The sequence below is a fragment of the Salmo salar genome, chromosome 01, assembly GCF_965601325.2.
Source record: "Salmo salar chromosome 01, fSalSal1, whole genome shotgun sequence".
NCBI classification, from domain to species: domain Eukaryota; kingdom Metazoa; phylum Chordata; class Actinopteri; order Salmoniformes; family Salmonidae; genus Salmo; species Salmo salar.
The window spans coordinates 152,523,770-152,544,063 of record NC_138291.1 but is presented as its reverse complement, the minus strand read 5'-3'; the positions used below and the strand labels follow the sequence as shown (position 1 = coordinate 152,544,063).

Below are 20,294 nucleotides of genomic sequence, written 5' to 3'. Positions count from 1 at the left end.
TGCAAAGCCACCATTCAGCTTTTTGCCGCCTTCTGAGAGCCCATGGGAGCCGTAGGAAGTGTCACGTAACAGCAGAGATCCCCTGTTTTGGTTAGAGATGATCAAGAAGGCCAAGAAATGGTCAGAGAGGGCGCTTCCTGTTTGGAATCTTCTCAGGTTTTGGCCTGCCAAATGAATTCTGTTATACTCACAGACACCATTCAAACAGTTTTAGAAACTTTGGAGTGTTTTCTATCCAAAGCTAATAATTATATGCATATTCTAGTTTCTGGGCAGGAGTAATAATCAGATTAAATCGGGTACGTTTTTTATCCGGCCGTGAAAATACTGCCCCCTATCCATAACAGGTTAATAGAACGACAAACCTTTCAATGTAGTTTTTATGATGTGCGCAGACTTCACGTGTGTAGCTTGTTGTTTATGTTGGCCAATCAAAATGGCTCAATGTGTAGAAAGTGGAGTGAGAGTTCACTAATGCAATGCAAGATGAAATAACATTATGGAATTAGAAGTTATCGAAATGAGAAGGCGTAGCCTACAACGAGCAACCAACAGGTAGGTTGTTTTATCTGAATGGGGTTGGGAGAAAGCGCAGCATGTTGCCTCAATTAGCCTTGCTAGCTAGATTCTCTAGGCTACTCCTGTCAAGACAGGCACTGTTATATGCGATGATAAATAACATTGCGGCTGCTACAAGTTAGCACACATACCTGCAGCTGCAGCAGTAGACTGTGAGCATCTCTCCCTCGCACAGCAATGCTTAGGTTATTTATTCAATACACCTTTATTTATCGTCATTGCCTTACCTCTGGACTTCATCCCGATGAAGCAATTCTCCACGATGTCGATCCTCCCAACTCCATGCCTCCGTCTGAGACCACAATGGAACCATTTGTTAGCAAACCTTCTCACTAAGTACAGTAGTCATTTCTGTATTCTCGCCTGAATGCACCCACACTTCGCTCAAAACACTGCAGTAAGCCAGTAATCTAAATCTCATTGTAAATTAAGAGAAAGTCAGACTCACCCAATCTCATTGTAAATTAAGAGTAAGAGAAAGTCAGACTCACCCAATCTCATTGAGGTAGGAGAAGATGTCCAGCAGTGTGTCCTTGACGTGGGTCACCTTGATGGGAACACCTGTATGGGTTGGATTGGAAGTCAGACAGTCAGTCACGGTATCAGCCTGGAGATATAATGCTGTACTACATAGGGCTGGCACAAATATCGTATACTGATAATTATTTGACAATAACCGTGAACTGAAAATAATAATAGTCTTAGACAGTGCCTTTAGAAAGTATTTACACCCCTTGACTTTCTCCATATTTTGTTGTTACAGCCTGAATTTAAAATTGATTAATTTGAGATGTTTTGTCACTGGCCTACACACAATATCTCATAATGTCAAAGTGAAATTGTTTTTCAACATTTTTACAAATGAATAAAAAATGAAAAGCTGAAATGTCTTGAGTCGATGAGTACAAAGTCACAATCAGTTGCATGGACTCACTCTGTGTGCAATAATAGTGTTAACATGATTTTTGAATGACTACCTCATCTCTCTACCCTACACATACAATGATCTGTAAGGTCCCTCAGATGAGAAGTGAATTTCAAACATTGATTCAACCACAAAGACCAGGGAGGTTTTCCAATGCCTTGCAAATGGCACCTATTGGTAGATTGGTAAAAATGTAAAAAAAGCAGACATTGAATATCTCTTTGAGTGAGCATGGTTAAGTTATTAATTACACTTTGGATGTTGAATCAATACACCCATTAATGTGGCAAAGCAATTCACTTTTTGTCCTGAATATGAAGTGTTATGTTTGGCGCAAATCCAATAGAACACATTACTGAGTACCACTCTCCATTTTTTTCAAGCATTTTCAAGGCTGATACATGTTATTGGTATTATTTTAATCGTTAAGGACTGGGGAGTTTTTCAGTATAAAAAAGAAACGGAATGGAGCTAAGCACAGGCAAAATCCTAGAGGAAAACCTGGTTCAGTCTGCTTTCCACCAGACAGTGGGAGATTAATTCAAAGGCCAAATCTACACTGGAGTTGCTTACCAAGAAGACAGTGAATGTTCCTGAGTGGCAGAGTTACAGTTTTGACTTAAATCTACTTAAATCTGTAGTAAGACCTGAAAATGGTTGTCTAGCAATGATCAACAACCAAATTTGATAGAGCTTGAAGAATTTTGAAAATAATAAAAAATAATTGCACAATCCAGGTGTGGAAAGCTCTGAGAGACTTACCCAGAGAGACTCACAGCTGTAATATCTGCCAAAGGTGCTTCTACAATGTATTGACTCAGGGGTGTGAATACTTATGTAAATTAGATATTTTTCTACTTAATTTTTGATACATTTGCAAAAATGTCAAAAAAATTGTTTTCACTGACATGAGATATTGATTGCAGATGGTTGAGAAATGTTACATTCAGACTAACACAACATGTGGCATAAGTCAAGGGGTATGAATACTTTCTGAAGGACTTTAGGAGAAGGGAGATTCAACATTATATTCAAGTAGATACTTTACCCAAAAGTTCTAAACAGTCAAAATCAGTTGTCACTAAAGCAGTGTTTTATTCATTACTTATGTTATAAATCATTTTCAAAGAAGCATTTGATGCATTACAAGCTCAAAAATGACAATTAACCATTAGCCTAAATAACATAATCGTAAGAACCCTATTACAGTAAGAGAATTCATCTGAACGATACTGTTCTCTTACAGTTTCAGATCTGATCTTGTCACATTCAGCACTTGGACTCAAAGCTAATTTTGTATTTAGAACTGGGCTGTATTTGGGCTAGAGTTAAACTAGTTTTCAATATATTGCACTTGGACGGATCTCATAGTCAATTTATATGGCCAAAATTGTTATTACATTTCCATGTACACCTACTAGTTTAATGTTCACTAAAAACAAACCGTGAAGAGGCACTGAACACAGTTCGAGGGAAATGGTAGAGACCATGAAAAGAAAGAGTGGAAAAAGGGAGATTTGGATGTGGGGGAATGTGGAGGAAGGTGTGAGGTGGGGGGAAGGGTGTTAATGGTAGAATACTCCAATGGGATGTGGTGAGAAGTAATAATACATTCAAAAGCCCTGGTCTTTTGAAGGCTGTGAATTTGCAGGCGGGTCCTTCCCTAATTGAATTACACACCCTGGCTTTGTGTCACCCATACCTTTTCTACCAATAGCCTCGCACTGCAGAGCGTGTGCATGTGTGTGTGTGTGTGTGTGTGTGTGTGTGTGTGTGTGTGTGTGTGTGTGTGTGTGTGTGTGTGTGTGTGTGTGTGTGTGTGTGTGTGTGTGTGTGTGTGTGTGTGTGTGTGTGTGTGTGTGTGTGTGTGTGTGGTGTGTGTGTGTGTGTGAAACGCATGGGATAATCCATCAACCATTCCTAATGAGAGCGCACGCACACACACGCCTAGGTGCTCGCTAATCAACCCCCATCCCCACCACCAACCTTTTATACAAAGACACTACTAAACCGATATATAAATCATTGTCATTTACTTGCTTATTCATAGTATTCATTATGTTGAAATGAGCAACAGAGGCCAAAGGTGGAGGAGGTGCAATCGACTGGGACATGGGCGGATAGAAGAAAAAAAAGAAATCTGCTGATAGTCACTCCTCCATCCATCCGGCGCTCATTAGCATTTAGCATGCTTGCAGTTGCCAATCAAGTCCCAACGAAAAAGCAGCACTCCTGGTTGCCTTTCAATGGGCCCCAATGTAAGCACTGTTGGAATGACACGTAAAGGACTTGACAAAATATTTTTAGACAAGGGCTTTGTCCCTCGCCCATTCCCATATCGCAGGAATCCTCGGCTCCTGAGGAAAAATCTGAGCCGTAGAGGGTACACGTATAGTCCTCCGACAAAGCCCCCTGATCCCCCAAATAGTTAATAATTAGATTAAAAGTTCAAATAAATTAAGTGAGGGTGTGAACACTGGAGCCGGGCCCGGGCTCTCGTCCTCCTCTCCTCCATCTCACGGGGTCTATCTTTCACTGGGCCTTTCATTTTCCTGCCTGCCCTTTTCTTCAGCGCTGAAGTGAACAGTGCAAACAATAGGACAGCAGACACAGTTGTAGGAAAAATTACAGCTTTACATTTTTCCTCTCTCTTTTTCCTTACCCCCTCTTTCAATGAAAGGAAGAGCGATAAAAAAGAGAAGAAGAAAAAGGTTTAGTAGTGAAAATTATTTTTAATCAGTGAGAAAGCCTGGTGAAAAAAAGCTGGTGGGAGATGAAAAGATGGAGGAGAATGAAATTAAACATTCTTGTGCTTGAGGAGGAGAAGTAAGCTAGAGCCTTTGTGTGAGCCACTAAAACAGCTTTTGTAATTGTCACTCAATAAGGGGAGAGAAAATAACTATGAAAACATATTGCAAAGGGCCGAGGCGAAACCAGGTTATACGATGACATCAGAGTTTAATATTCCCATTAGCAGCTTCATTGTTTTCTGAACCTTTTTTCTGAGGATTTTAGTTGTCCATAAACTTTATCATTGCCCAACATTTTTTTACATTTCAGATAAATCTCAAATAAACCCCACAAACCTTCAGTCGCATAAAACAGCACCCAGATACAAATGTAAATTACAGTTGATACCTGCACCCCCTTTTATATATTCCTCTCTGAACTGCTTCGGCGTCATAGTAACATCATACAACTGTCACTGGTCATCACCATAATCAGAGGCTAATGTCCTGCCATGTCCTTTGGAGTACCAGCTGGCCTCAGTGGACAGTAGCCCTATCTATGCACATTGACACTTGTAACCAGGATCTAGACTAGAGGCATATGTGGTTCTTGCCCCAGGCTGGGATGTGCATCTCTTTTCTGTGACTGTGCAAACATGTGACACTCTCCTCTGTTTAGCCCTGTAGTGGTATCCAAATGGGTGTCAGTCGGTTGTATTAGCTGGTAAAATGCTTCTGGACCCTCCATGCCCTCAGGCAGGCTGCTTTAGTTTAGACACAGTCAGTCCCAGAGTGTGGGGCTGGGCTGTCCTAGGTCTGGGTGGTCAGAGTGATAAACACAGCCAGGGAGGGCAGCAAGGGGGCTACAGCAGCCCTGGGGCTATGGTCAGTGGACAGGACGGAAGGACTTAAAGCTGATTTATGGTCAATCTGTGTCTGCAGTGGCCGTACAAGGGAAGCCAGGCTTCCCCCAAAAATTGACCAATCATTTTTTTAAATAATAATAATAATTTATTTTGTCTCTCTGTATTTCGTAATTTTGGCCTCACTCCTATCAAATCGCATTGAGAGCATACGTTATTGACAGAAACAACTTGGAATTGTTGCATCTCGTTGTGTTGTCCTCCACTCTCTAGCTACTTAGCTAGCTAAAATTGGCCCTTTCCTAAATTAGCCTTGAATGGAGATAGGGATTTGGACTTGTGGTTTTACTTAATTATCCGTACTGGTCTATGCTTATAATGGCAATTCTGATCCAACCATTAATTCATACATTGTGCCCCTGGCCTGAGAGGATGGAAGCTCAACATGTAAATACAGTTGAAGTCAGAAGTTTACATACACCTTAGCCAAATACATTTAAACTCAGTTTTTCACAATTCCTGACATTTAATTGTAGTAAAAATCACAGTCTTAGGTCGGTTAGGATCACCACTTTATTTTAAGAATATGAAATGTCAGGAAAATAGTAAAGAGAATTATCTATTTCAGCTTTTATTTCTTTAATCACATTCCCAGTGGGTCAGAAGTTTACATACACTCAATTAGTATTTGGTAGCATTGTCTTTAAATTGTTTAACTTGGGTCAAACGTTTCAGGTAGCCTTCCACAAGCTTTCCACAATAAGTTGGGTGAATTTTGGCCCATTCCTCCTGACAGAGCTGGTGTAACTGAATCAGGTTTGTAGGCCTCCTTGCTCGCACACGCTTTTTCAGTTCTGCCCACAAATGTTCTATAGGATTGAGGTCAGGGCTTTGTGATGGCCACTCCAATACCTTGACTTTATTGTCCTTAAGCCATTTTGCCACAACTTAGGAAGTATGCTTGGGGTCACTGTCCATTTTTTAAAATTTATTTCACCTTTATTTAACCAGTTAGACAAGTTGAGAACAAGTTTTCATTTACAACTGCGAACTGGCCAAGATAAAGCAAAGCAGTTCGACACATACAACAACACAGTTACACATGGAGTAAACAAACATACAGTTAATAATACAGTAGAAAAACAAGTCTATATATAATGTGTGCAAATGAGGTAAGATAAGGGAGGTAAGGCAATAAATAGGCCATGGTGGCGAAGTAAATACAATATAGCAATTAAACACTGGAATGGTAGATGTGCAGTAGATGAATGTGCAAAGTAGAAATACTGGGGTGCAAAGAAGCAAGATAAATAAATAAATACAGTAGGGGATGAGGTAGTTGTTTGGGCTATTTACAGATGGGCTATGTACAGGTGCAGTGATCTGTGAGCTGCTCTGACAGCTGGTGCTTAAAGCTAGTGAGGGAGATAAGTGTCTCCAGTTTCAGTGATGCTGGAGACTCACCAGCAGCAAGAGCGACATAATTGTTGTATACAGAGAAGAGAGTCGGCCCAAGAATTGAACCCTGTGGCACCCCCATAGAGACTGCCAAAGGCCTGGACAACAGGCCCTCCGATTTGACACACTGAACTCTATTGGAGAAGTAGTTGGTGAACCAGGCAAGGCAATTTGGAAGACCCAACGACTTCCCTGTTCCATCTATTGCTGTTCACTGGACCCTATGATCACTTGCCTACATAGCTGATGCCTGCTGGACTGTTCATTTATCACGGTACTCCACTTTGTTTACCTTTGTTTATCTGTCGGCCCCAACTCAGGCCCTGTGTGTAGTTAACCGACCCTCTCTGCCCATTCATCGCCATTTTACCTGTTGTTGTTGTCTTAGCTGATTAGCTGTTGTTGTCTTACCCGTTGTTGCCTTAGCTAGCTCTCCCAATCAACACCTGTGATTGCTTTATGCCTCGCTTTATGTCTCTCTCAAATGTCAATATGCCTTGTATACTGTTTAGGATAGTTATCATTGTTTTAGTTTACTGCGGAGCCCCTAGTCCCACTCTACATGCCTCAGATACCTCCTTTGTCCCACCTCCCACACATGCGGTGACCTCACCCAGTATAACCAGCGTGCCCTGAGATGCAACCTCTTATCATCACTCACATGCCTGGGCTTACCTCCAATGTACCTGCACCCCACCATACCCCTGTCTGTACATTATGCCTTGAATCTATTCTACCACGCCCAGAAATCGGCTCCTTTTATTCTCTGTCCCCAACGCACTAGACGACCAGTTTTGCTAGCCTTTAGCCGTACCCTCATCCTACTCCTCCTCTGTTCCTCGGGTGATGTGGAGGTTAGCCCAGGCTCTGCGTGTCCCCAGGCACTCTCATTTGTTGACTACTGTAATCGAAAAAGCCTTGGTTTCATGCATGTTATCAGAAGCCTCCTCCCTAAGTTTGTTTTACTCACTGTATTAGCGTACTCCGCCAACCCTGATGTCCTTGCAGTGTCTGAATCCTGGCTTAGGAAGGCCACCAAAAATTCTGAGATTTCCATACCCAACTACAACATTTTCCATCAAGATAGAACTGCCAAAGGGGGAGGAGTTGCAATCTACTGCAGAGATAGCTTGCAAAGTTCTGTCATACTTTCTAGGTCTATGCCCAAACAGTTCGAGCTTCTAATTTTAAAAAGGAATCTCTCCAGAAATAAGTCTCTCACTGTTGCTGCCTGTTATAGACCCCCCTCAGCTCCCAGCTGTGCCCTATACACCATATGTGAATTGATTGCCCCCCATCTATCTTCAGAGCTCTTTCTGTTAGGTGACCTAAACTGGGATATGCTTAACACCCCAGCAGTCCTACAATCTAAGCTAGATGCCCTCAATCTCACACAAATTATCAAGGAAACCACCAGGTACAACCTTAAATCCGTAAACATGGGCACCATCATAGATATTATCCTGACCAACTTGCCCTCCAAATACACCTCTGCTGTTTTCAATCAGGATCTCAGCGATCACTGCCTCATTGCCTGCATCCGCTATGGGTCCGTGGTCAAACGACCACCCCTAGTCACTGTCAAATGCTCCCTGAAACACTTCTGCGAGCAGGCCTTTCTAATTATCCTGGCCCGGGTATCCTGGAAGGATATTGACCTCATTCCGTCAGTTGAGGATGCCTGGTCGTTCTTTAAAAGTGATTTCCTCACCATCTTAAATAAGCATGCCCCTTTCAAAAAATGTAGAACTAAGAACAGATATAGCCCTTGGTTCACTCCAGACCTGACTGCCCTTGACCAGCACAAAAACATCCTGTGGCGTACTGCATTAGCATCGAATAGCCCCCGCAATATGAAACTTTTCAGGGAAGTCAGGAACCAATATACAGTCAGTTAGGAAAGCTAAGGCTAGCTTTTTCAAACAGAAATTTGCATCCTGTAGCACTAATTCCAAAAAGTGTTGGGACCGTAAAGTCCATGGAGAATAAGAGCATCTCCTCCCAGCTGCCCACTGCCCTGAGGCTAGGAAATACTGTCACCACCGATAAATCTACGATCATCTAGAATTTCAATAAGCATTTTTCAATGGCTGGCCATGCTTTCCACCTGGCTACCCCTACCCCGGCCAACAGCTCTGCACCCCCCGCAGCTACTTGCCCAAGCCCCGCCCCCCTCTTCTCCTTCACCCAAATCCAGGTAGCTGATGTTCTGAAAGAGCTGCAAAATCTGGATCCCTACAAATCAGCTGGGCTAGACAATCTGGACCCTCTCTTTCTAATATTAACCACCAAAATTGTTGCAACCCTTATTACTAGCCTGTTCAACCTCTCTTTCATATTGTCTGAGATCCCTAAAGATTGGAAAGCTGCCGCGGTCATCCCCCTCTTCTAAGGGGGAGACACTCTAGACCCAAACTGTTACATACTTTCTAAAGTCTTCGAAAGCCAAGTTAACAAACAGATCACCGACCATTTCGAATCCCACCGTACCTTCTCCACTATGCAATCTGGTTTCCGAGCTGGTCATGGGTGCACCTCAGCCACGCTCAAGGTCCTAAACAATATCATAACCCGCAATAGATAAAAGACAGTACCTTGCAGCCGTTTTCATCGACCTGGCCAAGGCTTCCGACTCTGTCAATCACCGTATTCTTATCGGCAGACTCAATAGCCTTGGTTTCTAAAATGACTGGTTCACCAACTACTTCGCAGACAGAGTTCAGTGTGTCAAATCGGAGGGCCTGTTGTCCGGACCTCTGGCAGTCTCTACGGGGGTGCCACAGGGTTCAATTCTCGGGCCTACTCTTTTCTCTGTATATATCAATGATATCGCTCTTGCTGCTGGTGATTCTCTGATCCACCTCTACACAGATGACACCATTCTGTATACATCTGGCCCTTCCTTGGACACTGTTAACAAACCTCCAAACGAGCTTCAATGCCATACAATACTCCTTCCGTGGCCTCCAACTGCTCTTAAATGCTAGTAAAACGAAATGCATGCTCTTCAACCGATTGCTGCCCGCACCTGCTCGCCCGCCTAGCATCATTACTCTGGACGGTTCTGACTTAGAATATGTGGACAACTACAAATACCTAGGTGTCTGGTTAGACTGTAAACTCTCCTTCCAGACTCACATTAAGCATCTCCAATCCAAAATTAAATCTAGAATCGGCTTCCTATTTCGCAACAAAGCCTCCTTCACTCATGCTGCTAAACATACCCTTGTAAAACTGACTATCCAACCGATCCTTGACTTCGGCGATGTAATTTACAAAATAGCCTCCAACACTCTACTCAGCAAATTGGATGTAGTCTATCCCAGTGCCATTCGTTTTGTCACCAAATCCCCATATACTACCCACCACTGCGACCTGTATGCTCTCGTTGACTGGCCCTCGTCGCCAAACCCACTGGCTCCAGGTCATCTATAAGTCTTTGTTATCTCAGCTCACAGGTCTCCATAGCAACACCCACCCGTAGCACACGCTCCAGCAGGTATATTTCACTGGTCATCCTCAAAGCCAACACCTCATTTGGCTGCCTTTCCTTCCAGTTCTCTGCTGCCAATGACTGGAACGAATTGCAAAAATCACTGAAGCTGGAGACGTATATCTCCCTCTCTAACTTTAAGCATCAGCAGTCAGAGCAGCTTACAGTACCTGTACACAGCCCATCTGTAAATAGCACACCCAACTACCTCATCCCCATATTGTTATTTATTTATTTTGCTATTTTGCAGTATCTCTACTTGCACATCATCATCTGCACATCCATCACTCCAGTGTTAATGCTAAATTGCAATTATTTTGCCACCATGGCCTATTCATTGCCTTACCTTCCTAACCTTGCTACATTTGCACACACTGTACATAGATTTTTTTATTGTGTTTTTGACTGTACGTTTGTTTATCCCATGTGTAACTCTGTGTTGTTTTTGTCGCACCGCTATGCTTTATCTTGGCCAGGTCGCAGTTGTAAATGGCCTACCTGGTTAAATAAAGGTGAAATAAAAAAATTAAAAATACCGGCCAAGCCTAGCGTACAGCTTTTTTAAACTCCATCTCCAGCCATCTGGGCTGTTGGGGGCGTCCTCTGGGTTCTTGGTCATCAGATACAGGTCCGCTGGCACATGGCTCTGTAATACACACAAAATAACATTCACATTTTACTGGGACATTTGATGCTCTTCATTTAACTTAGTATGTGACCACGAGAAGATTCAGTTGAGAACATAGCAGACACAGTCAGTCAACTATGGGACTAAATACACTACATGGCCAAAAGTATGTGGACACCTGCTCGTCGAACATCTCATTCCAAAATCATGGGCATTAATATGGAGTTGATCCCCCCCTTTTCTGCAATAACAGTCTCCACTCTTCTGGGAAGGCTTTCCCCTAGATGTTGGAACATTGCTGCAGGGACTTGCTTCCATTCAGCCACAAGAGCATTAGTGAGGTCATGCAGGCCAGTCAAGTTCTTCCACACAGATCTCGACAAACCATTTCTGTATGGACCTCGCTTTGTGCAAGGGGCATTTTCATGCTGAAACAGGAAAGGGCCTTCCCCAAACTGATGCCACAATGTTGGAAGCACAGAATCGTCTAGAATGTCATTATATAGTGTAGCATTAAGATTTCCCTTCACTGGAACTAAGGGGCCTTGCCCGAATCATGAAATACCACCCCAGACCATTATTCCTTCTCCACCAAACCTTACAGTTGGCACTATGCATTGGTGCAGGTAGCGTTCTCCTGGCATCCGCCAAACCCAGATTAGTCTGTTGGACTGCCAGATGGTGAAGCGTGATTCATCACTCCAGAGTTCAATGGCTGGAAGTTTTACACCACTCCAGCCGACGCTTGGCATTGTATATGATGAACTTAGGTTTGTGTGAGGCTGCTCGGTTATGAAAACCCATTTCATGAAGCTCCCGACTAACAGTTCTTGTGCTGACGTTGCTTCCAGAGGCAGTTTGGAACTCGGTAGTGAGTGTTGCAACCGAAGACAGATGATTTTTATGCGCTATGCGCTTCAGCACTCAGCAGTCCCGTTCTGTGAGCTTGTGTGGCCTACCACGTTGCGGCTGAGCCATTGTTGCTGCTAGACGTGTCCACTTCACAATAACAGCACTTACAGATGACCGGGGCAGCTCTAGCAGGGGAGAAACTACCTTTTTGAAAAGGTGGCATCCTATGACAGTGCCACGTTAAAAGTCACTGAGCGCTTCAGTAGGGGTCATTCTACTGCCAATGTTGTCTATGGAGATTGCATGGCTGTGTGTTCGATTTTATACGCCCGTCAGTAACGGGTGTAGTTGAAATAGCCGAATCCCCTAATTTGAAGGGGTGTCCACATACTTTTGGTCATGTGTTACGGATACAGGTATCCTGTGTATGTATCCGGTGTGTGTTTCTTGTCTCTCCTTCTCCCCTCACAGGTGACAATCATCACTCCCCAATCAGTCATCAATCAGTCCCCAATCAGAAGACACCTGTTCCTTTTCCCTCAACCTATCACAGCCCCTTTCCCTTGGTTTAAAAACCCAGTCAGTTGTTTTCTTCCTAGATCAATCTTTGTGTTCATTCTCTCAATCTCTCTGTGTTCAAGCTCTCTCTCTGTCCCTAGCTCTACATCTCTGTGTTGATCTCTTTTGTTTTGAAACTACATGTCACTTTGTCCATCCCACCTGTGAGTATTGTTTTTGTTAAAGTGTTGACTGTTTGTTTGTTTGGTGAGGAAAGGGGGTACCAAGACAAGTCGCCCATGGGCATACATTACCCGTAGGAATACTTTGTCTAAGTACCCTAGTTAGAACTGGGCGGACCACCCTCTGTATTTTTGGTTAGTTAGCTAGCTGTTGTGGAAATAGGCTAGTCTAGCTTAGGGGTGTTTTCGATTATTGTTTCTTTGCTTGGGTACAACTCAGCCCCTTTTCTCACACCCCATTACCGTGTGTTTAAATTAAACCTTTTGAGTTTGACGGTAGATTTCAGTTGTCTGTGGTTTTTGGTTCTCTCTGTTCTTTATCACTATAATAATTTGCATGATTTATGTTACGGGTCTCGTATCCATCCCCCCCCTAGACTGCTGGGCCAAAGGGATTCGTATATTTTATAATGTACTCCTGAAAGATGGAAAAAATACATGTTAAAATGCTGTCGATTTGAGAGAAAAAGACATCAAATGTCCTATTTTTCTCTATTTGGTTTCATTTTCCCTACCTGGCCTTTCACCGCAGAGAGAGAGAAGGGGGAGGACCCAAATTCACTAAAAAGATGACACCTGCTACTATGACAGGATGTACTCAAGCGACTGCAACACTCAATATTCACCAGCTGTCTGGAAAGTCAGAATAAATCTCCCAATTCTGTCAACCAGCCTCCCCATACACTTCTCTACATCTTCTGGACTTTCTGACTGACAATTTCTCTTTTATTTATTTTCAGATGAAGTCATCTTAAAAGGTAACCGCACAACAACAATCCACACCTCCTATCCTGAGAGCACTATGAAGTTGTAGGAGCTGTCGCTTTCCAGTTGGGGGAGTTGGTGGATAAGGACATGAATAATCGGGTTGACACCCCTGCAAATTACCTCACATTACAACCAGACGATGGCCAATGTCCCCTGAGCTGAGGTAAATTGCAGGGGAACTATGCAAAATAACCACTGGGTGCATTTAAATGGAAACCTTTACCAGACAAAAAAAAATCAGCATACAATAACTAATCTCTCTCAGCCGCAGAAAGAGATTGCACACCTTTCCCGACGTGTGCAATCGCTTCTTTCCTTTTAACTAAACACCAAAATTGACTTTGAAGGCTCCCATCTCTCCCTTTTATTTTCTGCCTCAGCGCCCAAGACGACGACAAAATGAGAGGAAGGACGAGTGGGGCAAAATGACTCCATTAAAAACCCATTTAATGCATAGTCTTAAAGTGGACAGAACCAAGGAAGATGGCATGAACCAAAGACTGATTAGGCCTAGCTCTGTGACAGTGGGTATGGTATCTATAGTTGTGTGGTTACTATAGTGGCCTAGTTTCCTTACCTACTACAGCGGTTTAAAGCCTGCACAATCCTAACCAATGAAGAGACATTGTTTCTGCCAGCTAGAGTTCACTATGATAAAGATGTGATATCCTTCTTACCTACAGAACTTAAACAGAAACATCACATGGAATATCAATTCAAACATGCATGCTCACGAAATGCGAGTGAATGAAATTGAGAGAAAGATAAATGGAAAGCGAGGGAATAGTTAACAGTGCCTAGAGATCAATGCATTTAAATTCCCATCCCCCGCAGGTGGACCTGTCCCAAAGCCTCTGGCCCTGAAAGAGAGGAAAAGGTAGAAATGAAGCAAGAGAAAGAGGGAGCGAATTGGTGGCAAATGAGGCATGAAGCGCTGAAATCATGTCGCTGTCCAGTCCTGCCATATTGTTGTGGAAGCATGAACTTAAAGCAAGTAAATTTCTATCTTTCCACATGTTAGCTGCCTCATTGCATTTCAATCGAGTCCAATGGGGTCCAAAGAAAAGACAGAGGTGGGGGGGGGGAACAACAAAAAAATCTGGCCCACTGGTTTGGAATTGACACCTAAATAACCATGTCTCAAGTCTGGCCTTGTCTTTAAAATTCCATTTGCAAACATGGCACATTGAGATGAGAGAATGTATTACATCTGATATGTGTGTACTATTTGTCATGTCTAACTCACAGACCCAGTTACATTATCTGTCTACAGCAGGTATTCCCAAACTTGGGTGGGGGTACGCGCAATGCCGACGAGGGGGGGGGGGGGGGTTATACATTTGGGTGAGGTTTTTTTTCTCACCTGAGTAGCCTCGTTTCACTGCCCAAAATTAAACCAGCTAGTGTTCAGCAAAATCACAACACAATGTCAAATATAGCTAGCCTAGTCAAATAATTAACATCCAATCACATTAACTGTTACTCTCTCGTGGGAATTTCACTAACGATCCGTTAGTGCACTTCTAACAATGCATAATCTCATACGGGAGCAGAAACTGGGCACAATACATGCAAATTACTGAATTATTACACTGTTCAATTTACAAGGATCCATAACACGCCCTGCTTAATGTATTCAAATCCCTTTACCACTTTTATCTCCCCCACCATAAATATTTCATCGTATTTAATTCCATTGATAAATTCATTGTGAACATAAATGGGACTAAACCCATGAATTAAATCAATTACACAGTATTGTCATACTATACACCGCTATGCTATTGAGTTATTTATTTCAGGCTGCATTTCTCCACAGGGTGAGCCGTGAAGAGAGAAAAGCCAGTGTTACAGTTCTGCCCCTCCACTCCCTCGCCTCTCTGACACCCCGTCCACCGGGACGCTCATCTGTCTGCCTGCCGCCTTTGTACTTTACTGTTACTGGTGACATTCTGGTGTCACGGTGAAATGGGTCCCTCCCACGTTGCAGCCTGCGGCAGCGCAACCAGGGACAATGGTCCCCCAAGAGTCGGGGGGACCCAGGAGACCCAGCTGGGCGCTCCACCCTAACCCTTCCCCCGGCTCCCATGAAATCGGGAATTACGCGAGCAGTTTGACGACAAGTCAGTGTCTGTGTGTCCCAGGCTCTTCCCAGGCCTGGCAAGGGTGAGAAGAGACAATAAGGAAGGATGAGGTTTGGGTCGTCAAGGGTGACCTTCATGTAGCACCATGACCCCTGACCCCCGTAAGAGATCAAACCATTTCTGTCCCACTGTGGGCTCCGGGTTTGGTTTGTCTGTGCTGGAGCTAATGAAAGATATTGGGGGGACTCTGTGCTCTCCACTATGTTAACTATATATCAATGGACTCTCCTATCAGCTATTGCTTTGTACAAATTACAACACAATGATAAAACAGTCATATCTATACTGTTAACAAAATGAACATGAAACAGGGATGATCTTTAACCACCAGGCAGGTTGACTTGAGAGAAGTGTTGATTACGAGAAGAAGGACAAATGATTGGATAGATACTGTATGGTCAATGACATAGATTAGCTGACAATATGTGAACCTAGGACCAGTGTATCCCATCCTGCTACTCTTGAGGAGCTCCCTCTTCTGATTTAGAGACAGCAGGAGGTTGTGAGAGTAACAACCGGTTCAATATGGCACTGGGGCAAATGGTGAGGTGAGCTGTGTTGGGTTAAGTGCCATCAACGTCCTGTGTGATTACTCCGCCTGCTCATTCATGCATTATTCACCATTGTGATGGTGTTGGGTTTTTGACACTGTATTAGGATCAAGATCTTACCTTGGGATTTTCCAGTATTCCAGACTCGTAGCTATTAAAACAGACAATGAGAGGGTTGCTGGTGAAAACATTCATTCCCTTTGTCATTCTACAGGATATAGCTAACGTGGTAGAAAATTACAAAAAAGGGACGTCAGAAATTTCTGCCCAAAGTTACTAACTTTTCTTGTAGAAGAATGTAAGACTTTATTTTCTTCAACCTTCATTTGACCATGAAGTATTGCGAGTATAGTTGGTGTTCTTCTCACCTGATGTGCATGAGGTTGGCATCCATGCTCCAGGGTGCTTTAGGGTTGACAGGCACAGGGATATCTGTGCCTGTACCTATATGTTTCTGGGGGTGATGAAAAGGCCAGAGAAGAGTCAATGACAACAGGGCAACTCTGTCCGCTCTGTGCAATACATTATCTGCAAAGTTCTGACCAGATAAACCAATCAGATCGCCTCCAGCTGTTCTTTCACAGTTGTTATTGATGATTCTACATAAAATCAGGTCCTTCCTGTATTTATTAAACTTCAATGCTGTAGAATCAAGTTATAGGAAGGGAGAAAAGCTTGAAAAAAGTGGCAACTTAGTGAGACGCACACAGGGGACTTTCAGCTCAATGAAATAGCATGATCCCCATCTAGTGGGCAGGATAGAGAACAACACACTCACACGAAGAGATCCGATTATATACTCACTAGCTTGGTTTCCACCCAATTGGAGACAATAGTTTTTTGCAAATATTCTAAAATCTGCACAAAAACCACGTGTTTTTCCATCTAATTGACATGTTGCAGATTAAAGGCTGTGCTGTAACTTTTGCAGTTAAATTCCCCCCCCCCCCCCTAGAAAAATGTGTTTCCATCGCGTTTTCAACTCTACTGATAGATTTGTCAAAAACTTTTGCGTTAAATAGCAAATGTGCCTACTCTGGTTTTGGCGCTCTAGCCAACAGCTCGCAGATTATGGACAAGCATTTTTTTTCAAGCATCGATCATCATGTCACCAGAATAAGATCCTCAATGTTTTTTTGGAAACGAGCATCAAGCCCATCACCTTAAACTTTCACCACCCTGTGATGTTCATTCATCATAATTTATTTAATCTGTAGTGTGAACTGCATGGTTTCCCCAAGACGTCATATCATTGCGTGACTCCAAGTTTGTTTCGATAAATCAAATCAAATTGTATTGGTTAGCAGATGTTAATGCGTGTGTAGCGAAATGCTTGTGCTTCTAGTTCCAACAGTGCAGTAATATCAACAAGTAATCAAACAATTCCACAACAACTACCTTATGCACACAAATATAAAGGGATGGAATAAGAATATGTACATATAAATATATGGATGAGCGATGACCGAGCGGCATAGGCAAGATGCAATAGATGGTATAAGATACAGTATATACATATGAGATGAGTAATGCAAGATATGTAAACATTATTAAAGTGACATTATTAAAGTGACTAGTGATCCATTTATTAAAGTGGCCAATGATTTTAGTCTGTATGTAGGCAGCAGCCTCTCTGTGTTAGTGATGGCTGTTTAACAGACTGATGGCCTTGAGATAGAAGCTGTTTTTCAGTCTTTCGGTCCCAGCTTTGATGCACCTGTACTGACCTCGCCTTCTGGATGGTAACGGGGTGAATAGGGAGTGGCTCGGGTGGTTGTTGTCCTTCATTATCTTTTTGGCCTTCCTGTGACATCGGGTGCTGTTGGTGTCCTGGAGGGCAGGTAGTTTGCCCCCAGTGATGCGTTGTACAGACCGCACCACCCTCTGGAGAGCCTTGTGGTTGTGGGCGGTACAGTTGCCATATCAGGCGGTGATGCAGCCCGACAGGATGCTCTCAATTGTGCATCTGTAAAGGTTTGTGAGGGTTTTAGGTGACAAGCCAAATTTCTTCAACCTTCTGAGGTTGAAGAGGCACTGTTGTGCCTTCTTCACCACACTGTCTGTGTGGGTAGACCATTTCAGTTTGTCCGTGATGTGTACACCAAGGAACTTAAAACTTTCCACCTTATCCACTGCTGTCCCGTCGATGTGGATGGGGGGGTGCTCCCTCTGCTATTTCCTGAAGTCCACGATTATCTCCTTTGTTTTGTTGATGTTGAGTGAGAGGTTGTTTTGCTGACACCACATATTCCCTCCCTGTAGGCTGTCTCGTGATTGTTGGTAATCAAGCCCACTACTGTTGTGTCATCTGCAAACTTGATGATTGATTTGGAGGCGTGCATGACCCTGCAGTCATGGGTGAACAGGGAGTACAGGAGGGGGCTGAGCATGCACCCTTGTGGGGCCCCAGTGTTGAGGATCAGCGAAGTGGAGATGTTGTTTCCTACCTTCACCACCTGGGGGAGGCCCGTCAGGAAGTCCAGGACACAATTTCACAGGTCGGGGTTGAGACCCAGGGCCTCTAGCTTAATGATGAGCTTGAGGGTACTATGGTGTTGAATACTGAGCTATAGTCCATGACCAGCATTCTTACATAGGTATTCCTCTTGTCCAGATGTTTTAGGGCAGTGTGCAGTGTTATGGCGATTGCATCATCTGTGGACCTATTGGGGCGGTAAGCAAATTGAAGTGGGTCTATTGTGACAGGTAAGGTGGAGGTGATATGGTCCTTGACTAGTCTCTCAAAGCACTTCATGATGACAGAAGTGAGTGCCACTGGGCGATAGTCATTTAGTTCAGTTATCTTTGCCTTCTTGGGTACAGGAACAATGGTGGCCATTTTGAAGCATGTGGGGACAACAGACTGGGATCGGGAGAGATTGAATATGTCCGTAAACACACCAGCCAGCTAGTCTGCGCATGCTCTGAGGACGCGGCTAGGGATGCCGTCTGGGCCGGCAGCCTTGCGAGAGTTAACATGTTTAAATGTCTTACTCACGTTGGCCACGGAGAAGGAGAGCCCACAGTCCTTGGTAGCGGGCCACCTCGTGGCACTGTACAGTACTATCCTCAAAGCGGGGAAAGAAGGTGTTTAGTTTATCTGGAAGCAAGACGTCGGTGTCCGTGACGTGGCTGGTTTTCATTTTGTAGTCCGTGATTGTCTGTAAACCCTGCCACATACGTCTTGTGTCTGAGCCGTTGAATTGCGACTCCACTTTGTCTCTATACTGACATTTTGGTTGTTTTAGGGCCTTCCTCTGATGCCACCTGGTACAGAGGTCCTGGATGGCAGGAAGCTCCAATCAATCAATCAATCAAATGTATTTATAAAGCCCTTTTTACATCAGCCGCTGTCAAAAAGTGCTGTACAGAAACCCAGCCTGAAATCCCAACCAACAAGCAATGCAGATGTAGAAGCACAGTGGCTAGGAAAAACTCCCTAGAAAGGCCAGAACCTAGGAAGAAACCTAGAGAAGAACCAGGCTCTGAGGGTTGGCCAGTCCTCTTCTGGTTGTGCCAGGTGGAGATTATAACAGAACATGGCCAAGATGTTCAAACGTTCATAGATGAACAGCAGGGTCAGATAATAATAATCACAGTGGTTGTAGAGGGTGCAACAGTTCAACACCTCAGCAGTAAATGTCAGTTGGCTTTTCATAACCGATCATTCAGAGTTAGAGACAGCAGGTGCGGTAGCGAGAGAGTCCAAAACAGCAGGTCCGGGACAAGGTAGCAAGTCCAGTGAACAGGTCAGGGTTGCATAGCCGCAGGCAGAACAGTTGAAACTGGAGCAGCAGTATGACCAGGTGGACTGGGGACAGCAAGGAGTCATCAGGCCAGGTAGTCCTGAGGCATGGTCCTAGGGCTCAGGTCCTCCAAGAGAAGAGAGAGAGAGAATTAGAGGGAGCACCTATTTTGCCAAGGCACAGCCCCCACTCCACTAGAGGGATATCTTCAACCACCCAACCTACTACCCTGAGACAAGGCCGAGTATAGCCCACGAAGATCTCCCCCACGGCACAAACCCGAGGGGGGCGCCTACCCAAACAGGAAGATCACATCAGTGACTCAACCCACTCAAGTGACACACCCCTCCTAGGGACGGCATGGAAGAACACCAGTAAGCCAGTGAGTTAGAGGCAGGGTTAGGGTTAGAGGCAGTGAATCCCAGTGCAGAGAGGGGAGCCGGCCAGGCACAGACAGCAAGGGCGGTTCGTTGCTACAGTGCCTTTCCGTTCACCTTCACACCCCTGGGCCAGACTACACTCAATCATAGGACCTACTGAAGAGATGAGTCTTCAATAAAGACTTAAAGGTCGAGTCCGAGTTTGCGTCTCTCACACGGAAAGGCAGGCCATTCCGTAAAAATTGAGCTCTATAGAAGAAAGCCCTGCCTCCAGCTGTTTGCGTAGAAATTCTAGGGACAGTAAGGAGACCTGCGTCTTGTGACCGTAGCGTACGTGTAGGTATGTACGGCAGGACCAAATCGGAAAGATAGGTAGGGGCAAACGCATGTAATGCTTTGTATGTTAACAGTAAAACCTTGAAATCAGCCCTAGCTTTA

The 20,294-nt window shown here is 44.0% G+C and overlaps 1 pseudogene; it reads right to left on the bottom strand.

The window, feature by feature from the left end:
• Window positions 1–20,294, bottom strand: part of LOC106567012 (argininosuccinate synthase-like) — a 55,500-nt pseudogene that overhangs the window by 19,324 nt on the left and 15,882 nt on the right.